Source organism: Petaurus breviceps, unplaced genomic scaffold (genome assembly GCF_028583685.1).
Source record: "Petaurus breviceps papuanus isolate PSGF00001 unplaced genomic scaffold, PetGlider_PUasm1.0 189, whole genome shotgun sequence".
NCBI classification, from domain to species: Eukaryota; Metazoa; Chordata; class Mammalia; order Diprotodontia; family Petauridae; genus Petaurus; species Petaurus breviceps.
This window is the reverse complement of record NW_027185809.1, coordinates 31,160,960-31,168,333: the sequence shown is the minus strand read 5'-3', so window position 1 is coordinate 31,168,333 and position 7,374 is coordinate 31,160,960. Positions and strand designations below refer to the sequence as shown.

Below are 7,374 nucleotides of genomic sequence, written 5' to 3'. Positions count from 1 at the left end.
GAAGAGAAAGGAGAGGGGAGGGAGATGGGTGGAAGGAAGGAGGGAGGGGAAAGGAAAGGAAAGAAGAGAGAAAAGGAGGGAGGAAGAAAAGGAAGGAGAGGGGGGAGAGAAAAGAAGGAAAGGAAGGAGGGAGGGAGGAAAGGGAAAGGAAAGAGGGAAGTGAGGAAGGAAGGGAATAAAAAAGGAAGGGAGGCAGAAGAAAAAAGAAGGATGGAAAGGAGGGGAAGAAAGGGTGGGAGGGGGGAAGAAGGAAGGAATGAAGGAAGGATAAACTTATATAGTACTTACTGTGTAAAATGATGCTAATGACTTTATAAATATTATCTCTTTTGATCCTCACAACAGCCCTGGGAGATAAGGTGCTATTATTATCAGTTGAGGAAACTAAGGCAGATAGAATTTAAGTGACTTAGCAGGTGGCTAGGTGGTGCAGTGAATAGAGCACCTGCCCTGGAGTCAGGAGGACCTGAGTTTAAATCTGGCCTCAGACACTTAACACAGAAACTAGCTTAACACAAAAACTAGCTGTGTGACCTTGGGCAAGTCACTTAACCCCAATTGCCCTCCCCCCCCAAAATAATAAAAGTGACTTTCCCAGGGTCACCACACAGCTGGTGTCTGGGGCTGGACTTGAACAGAAATGTTTCAGACTGGACTTAGGACTCAATGCTGTATCCACTGAACCACCTAGCCCAGGTGTGGGGAACCTTCAGTGTTGAGGCCACATGTGGCCTTCTAGATCCTTAAGTGTGGCCTAGCTGAATCTGCAAAAGGCCATACTTAAGGATCTAGAAGGCAAGTTCCTTACCCCTGAGTCCTAGCCCCTTCTGTCCCTGAGACTAGGCCAATCACACAGGTAGTAACTGTCAGAGCTGAGATTCCAACAAAGGTCCCATGACTCCAGTTTCAATAGGAGAGTTGGTTAGTCTTTCCTGGGTAGAAGGGAGGAGATGAAAAGAACTCCTAGGAATCCTCAAGTGATGGGGATAGGCTTAGTTGGCAGATGTGGGTGTAGTCTGCAACAGCTTTGATTGAGTCTACTAGAATTTGAGTTCAGTGGGTACTACATGAGATTTCAAAGGTAGACCATACCAGGGTGGAGATTCAATTCACATCAGACCTGAGTCCTGAGTGGAGGTAATTACAAGACAAAAGACTGGCCTTTAGGCAAGTTTCTCCAGAATGCAGGGGAAGAGTGGAATTACGAAGGTAAGGAGTTTGGATTTGCCAGCTTAAATCTTAAAAATAGAATTAAAATCAATTTCCAGTTTTACAGTGTGCAATCTGTATGTTATTTTGACCTTTGTATCTGGGCTTGAATTCAAGATTTGAGTTCAAATCCAGTCTCAGGCACTTACTAGCTGTGTGACCTGGGGCAAGTTACTTAACCTCTCTTTGACAGTTTCCTAGACTGTGAAATGGAGATAATTATTACACCTACCTAGTAGTGTGGTTGTATCAAATGAGACAATAATTGCAAAGTATTTAGCACAGTGCCTGACATAATAAGTCATTTATAAATGTTAGCTATTGTTATCATTATTAATGTTGAGGTCAGGGGACCATAAAATGTTGAGGTTTAAGGTTTAGGGGTGCTCAGGACCTTAAAATACCAACACACCAAGTCTTGCTGAAGAGGGTACCCACTAAGGGTTAAGGTTGCCAAATGAATGCAACTCAGCCAAAGAAAAGTAAAATTTATTAAAAGTTCTCTTGCATTAGACACAGAGTAAGTCTGTGCTAGGTCATTCTATAGCACTCTCACTATCCTATGGCATTCTATGGTGCTCTCACTCTGGTGCTCTCAACACCATATGGTGTGAGATGGGCTCTTATATACAGAAGGTTGTGGGAAGAATCTAGGGGTGGTCTAGAGGAGGAGTTTGGGGAAGGTCTTCAGGAGGAGTTAATGAGGTCAATGAGTGATTAAGGGTGGGAGGTAGATGAACAATGGAGGGCTAGGCTAGTAACTAGGCTAGTAGTTACTAGTACTAGTAGTAAAATGCCTCATCAAATGAGACAATTTAATCAAGAGTCCAAGAGAGGTTCCCAGAGCCTGTACCTCAAGGACTCAAGGAGAGGTCAAGGAGGCTCCCAGAGCCTATACCTCATCATTGCTGAATGAATTTGACTCAAGTCTTCTCTCAGCCAAAGAAAAGCAAAGTTTATTAAAAGTTCGCTATAATGGACAGACTCTTCTAAGCTAGATAATTCTTGGCTATGTCATGGTGGCAAGATGGAGCTTATATACAGAAAGATTGTGGGAAGGTTTTAGGGGTGATCTAGAGAAGGAGTTTGGGGAGGGTCTTCAGGAGGAGTCAAATGAGGTCAGACTCCAGTAAAGAGATTAAGGGTGGGAAATAGCTGGAGGCTACCTTTAGATGACAGACAATGGAGGGCTTGGTTAGTTTAAGGGTAACAGATTTGGGCATACATATTTTGGGAGGATCAAGGGTGGGAGGTAGCTGGATAATGGAGGGCTAGGCTAGTAACAGAGATTTGGGCCAAGCTATAATGAAAGGCTTATGGCCTCAGGCAAATGCCTCAGGTGGGAAGATTCAAGGAGAACCTGTACCTCATCGATGAGTATTTTTGTTGTGAGGATCAAACGAGATAACATTTGTGATTAGCACAGTGCCTTTCCTTCCCCTTCTTCCCTCCCTTTTGTTTTCTCCCTTCCTTCCTTCCTTCCTTCCTTCCTTCCTTCCTTCCTTCCTTCCTTCCTTCCTTCCTTCCTTCCTTCCTTCCTTCTTTCCTTCCTTCCTTCCTCTCTCTCTTTCTCTCCTTCCTCTCCATCCTGAAATGACCCAAGCCATGCCAATTGTTCTGAGGATCAGTTTATTGAGCTGGCCAGCAACAGTCTCCCAAGGAAACCTTAGGAGAGCTTCCCCGACCATCGGGAAAGGGGGAATATTTAAAGTCAAAAACTCCCAAAAATAGGTGTGGGAAACAAAGTTAGTCTTGTGGGAAGTAAAGTTAGTCTGACAATGGTACATCCGTTGTAGCCAGGCCTTGATCTGGACAGTTGTATAGTCCTTGCCCTGATTTATTGTGAGACCCAGATGTCCAGGATCATTCTGACATCTTATCAGGAAGTATGGCCAGGTCTGTTACCTACCCTGATTTATTGTGGGACCCAGATGTCCAGGATCATTCTGACATCTGATCAGAAAGTATGGCCAGGTCTGTTTCTCACAAGAGAGGGGCTCCTGGTTAAGCACATACGAGTTCTGGAAGAATTCAGTAATTTTCCAAACTTGTTACATACAGGGGCTTAGTATATGAGGCCATGGGCATTTCACTCCCCCCCCTTTTATTTGGTCAGACCCTTGAGTCATCAGACTCAGGGTTCGATACTTCAAGGACGTGTAGGGGAGCAGCGGGCAGGGTAAGAGTCAAACAGCGTAAAGTTAGAAATCTCAGACAAATTAGCTTGAGTGGCCACCCCTACAAAGTAAGGGGGTGCCGGGTCCACACAGCCAGCAGGAAGATGTTAAATTAGGATTGGAGGCGTTTAAGAAGGAATACACAGCATCCAGGGTATGGAAAACAGAAGAACTGGTGTCAGAAAGTGAGGGGGTGCTATAATCCGGGATCCAAGGGGTGGTTAGCCCCCTATCTGGTTTGAAGTCAGGTCAGAGTCATGTCAGAGGGTTAAGAGCGGGGTTGGGACCAATAGGTAACCTGGGGACGGGAACCACCTGTTTCTGAATGGTAAAGAGGCCACCATTATCCCAGCCATAGACATACATTTGCAGGCCCCAAGAGTGGCCCAGTTTCCAAGTAGGATCAGTAGGATGCTTAACAGTTAGGATCATGGGATTACACCATTTGAGAGTACATTTAGAAGGGACAAAGTTATGCTGTAAGGTAATCAAGTGATCCCGCCCGTTAGGAAGCCAAGTGGCCAGGGTCTCACAATCCCATTTAGCACAATGAAAGTTCCCTAGGTCACAGAGATCAAAGGTAAAAATGGGGACCCCAGGGGCGGCCAGGTAGCACAGCGAGTAAGAGCACCGGCTCCAGTGTCGGGATGACCTGGGTATCAAATCCTGGGCTCAGACACTTAGCACCCACCCAGAAACACCTGGCTGTGTAACCTTGAGCAAGTTACTTAACCCCAATTGCTTAGGGGTGGCCAGGTGGCTCAGCGAGTAAGAGCACCAGCTCCAGTGTAGGGATGACCTGGGGATCAAATCTGGGCTCAGATACTCAGCACCACACCCAGAAATAACTGGCCGTGTAACCTTGAGCAAGTTACTTAACCTCGATTGCTTTAAAAAAAAATGGGGACCCCATAGGTGGTCACTTTTCGAATCAGGGCTCCAAAAGGGGGGATGGGGATGGAGTGTGATTTTACAAACTAGTTTTACAAATTGATATTACAAAGTTTTACAGACTGATGTTACAAATATCCCAAGCACCCCATCATTCCTGATGTTACAAATTGGTATTACAAATTGAGTTTGCAAATTGGTTTTACAAACATAGATCCCAAGCACCCCATCATTCCCCCCTTAAACAGATGATACCCAAATTCATTTGGGGACAAGGGCGATGATCTCAGCTTCCCAATCTGCTTCTTGCTGGGAAGGGGTGTAGAGCTGTCCCTGCCTCTCAGGGTACCATCTTCAAGGGATGGGGTCAGTAGCCAGTGTCCAGAGCCTGGCCAATGTCAGGTCCAGGGGGTGATGGGTCATGGTCTTGGAGAGTGGTTGGTACTCAGCCTGAGGTGTCACCTGCAAGTGAAGGGTGCTGAGCCTAAAAGATACAAATCTAGCAAAAAGATTAAACAATCAAGGACCAAAAAGAAGTAAGAGAAAATTGACCAGAAGTGGGGTAAATGTGGGCTAGCGTAATCCATTACTCAGACCATTTCACTGTCCCTTATATTTTCCCATAGACAAGATCCCTCATAAGTTTTTATTCTTTTACTAACATAATTGTACTGCCTTTAACAAAAGAGGTTCCTGATTTAAACCTCACAGCTAGATAGTAGACATACATACTTGCATCACAAAGCTTGTTTAGCCTCTGATTATATTCACTCTGGAAGAAAGAGATACTTCAGCAATTGAATCTTTTACATGTATTTTCAGTTACAAATGTTAACTTTTGCTTAGATAATGGAATGACTACAAATTCAGATCAAAACAGCAAGATCTCTTCTGCTTTACAACTCATTACAGTAATTTAGCAATAAATTTATCTTGCAAATGAAAGTTTTAGTAGGCCTTTTAAAATTACACTAGAGAATTAAAATTTCCTCTAAAAGTATTTTCCCCTCTTTCTTTTAGCCTACTGTGGTTTCTCACTAAAACAATTTAACATTCTTTCACACTCTTTTTCTTCAAACATCTTGAGCATGGCCTCACATTGGCTTTCTAAGTCTGTGGTTGGTCCCACTTCATCTTGAGTAATTTCGAGTACAGGTTCCTATCTTTTATTCTGTAACACCATTAACCTGACCCCTTCCAGAAGTTTTGTGTCTAATCTTATCATCTTAGCTTAGTTACAAAATACCAGGAAGTAATAAGAATGTATAGCGTTGCATTGACAGCATACAAGGGGGCAGTCCCCTTCATGAGTGCAGATAAAGGGATTCAAAAGAAAACAATAACAAACAATTGTCCCTTCCAAAGTCCAAGTCTCTTTTCACACTGTTGTCTGGCAGGGGTTACACCATCTGATTGAAGTCCTCTGGTTGTTTTCCATCCATCAGCATCACATTCCAGGCTCTTTCTTTTCTGCCTTCTTTCATTCACTTCCCTACAAAAGAAACCTTAGAACCAATTTAAATTACCCGTCCTGAACCCTTATCATTCTTACAAAATTAAAATTGGAGTCTTGGTCAATTGTCATGATCACACATTAAAACTAGTTTCTTATATTTTTTGCATTAATCCATTCTTAATTCCTCCACCAGGAGGATGGGATTTCACTAAGGGATTCCCGTTATACTAACAGTTACAACAATTAAAATATTTACTAAGTAGTCCAGAAACTATTCTCCTTTTAACATTAGCCAATTATGAGAAAGCTGAGACAAGTGTGATATTAACTAAATAACAGAATAATATTCCCACAAATCCTTGACCTACTTGTCCTCACATTATTACAAAGAACTAAAGGACCCTGACTTATACAGGAATACCTATGCTAAATCCTAAGCCTAATAGCTTTATTTTATAGTAACTTAAGATGTTCCAGAATCAAGTATTTAATAGATTTGTTGTTGCATCTTCAAAACTTTTGATTATTGAAACTTGCCACCAAGAATAGGGACAAAACTGTAATGAGGGAGCCATTTTCCCCAACTTCAGCTTAGATTGTACAATTTAGAGATACCATAATAAAACAATGACATTATGACATTAATTTCATTTCCAATTTATCACATACCAAAATTATGGATAGAAAATTAGGCTTACCAAGTGCAGAGGCTTTTCTCCTCTCCCCACAATTGCAGAGCTTGGTTGTGGATCCAGGAGTTTGAAAGGGGGGGGAGTCATCTGCATTTTTAGAGGTGGGGGCTGTTGCCAGCAGGGCCCCTCTATACAGCTGCTATGCCTCCCCCCTTCTTTTTCTCTTTTTTTTTTTCAAGTGGGGGAAGGTAACTCAAACTCCCTACTACTCCTCAGCACTCTTGTTCCTTATCTGATCTGGTGAGAGAGGCTTTAACAAAATCTGCTCAAATGTTTTTAGCTATTCTAACTTGTACTCCCATAAATTTCACTTATGTGTCCACTCTTTAGAACTTCTTTGAAGGTGAGAGCTTTGAATCTACCAGTCGAGTGAGTGGGACCCTGGTGTCCCCTTCTGTGCTGGAGAGCTCAAAGCTTCACCCCTGAGGTGTCTCTTTTACAGATCTATGTATTTTCCTAATTTGCCCCAGTGCCAAATACTATATATCTTTAGCATTGAGTCAGGAGTGACACTCTTCAAAAATGACTAGAATGTATTCAGTTGCCTTTCAGTTGCAGTCTGATACACAAAGCTTTCCTCTTTTAGATGAGGCAGGAAATAGTTAAATGTTCATCTGTCTGCCTCTTTGATCTGAGGGAGAAGATGCCCTCCCTTTCTCATCGCCTTCTCCTCACTCCACTTGGCCAGAGTGGGATGAAGAGGAAGAGATATTTCAAACTTTTAAAATCTTAAAACTTCTGTTCACACCTTCCAGTAGCAAATAACTTATACCTGTCAAACTTCCCACCCTGCTCCTTCCTTTGCTGCAGGCTTAAACTTTGTTGCTTTTCCTAATGTCTCCTTATCTGACACTTCTCCTACACTCTTTGACTTGCATTTACCATCATATAACCTAAACAAGACAATATTTGCCTCTCTCTCTCTCTCTCTCTCTCTCTCTCTCTCTCT

General features: G+C 42.8%; 1 protein-coding gene across 1 annotated transcript in view; it reads left to right on the top strand.

Annotated features, from left to right (window-relative positions):
- LTBP2 (latent transforming growth factor beta binding protein 2) overlaps positions 1-7,374 on the top strand; it is a 204,309-nt gene that overhangs the window by 153,304 nt on the left and 43,631 nt on the right. The gene's annotated exons all lie outside the window — the stretch shown is intronic.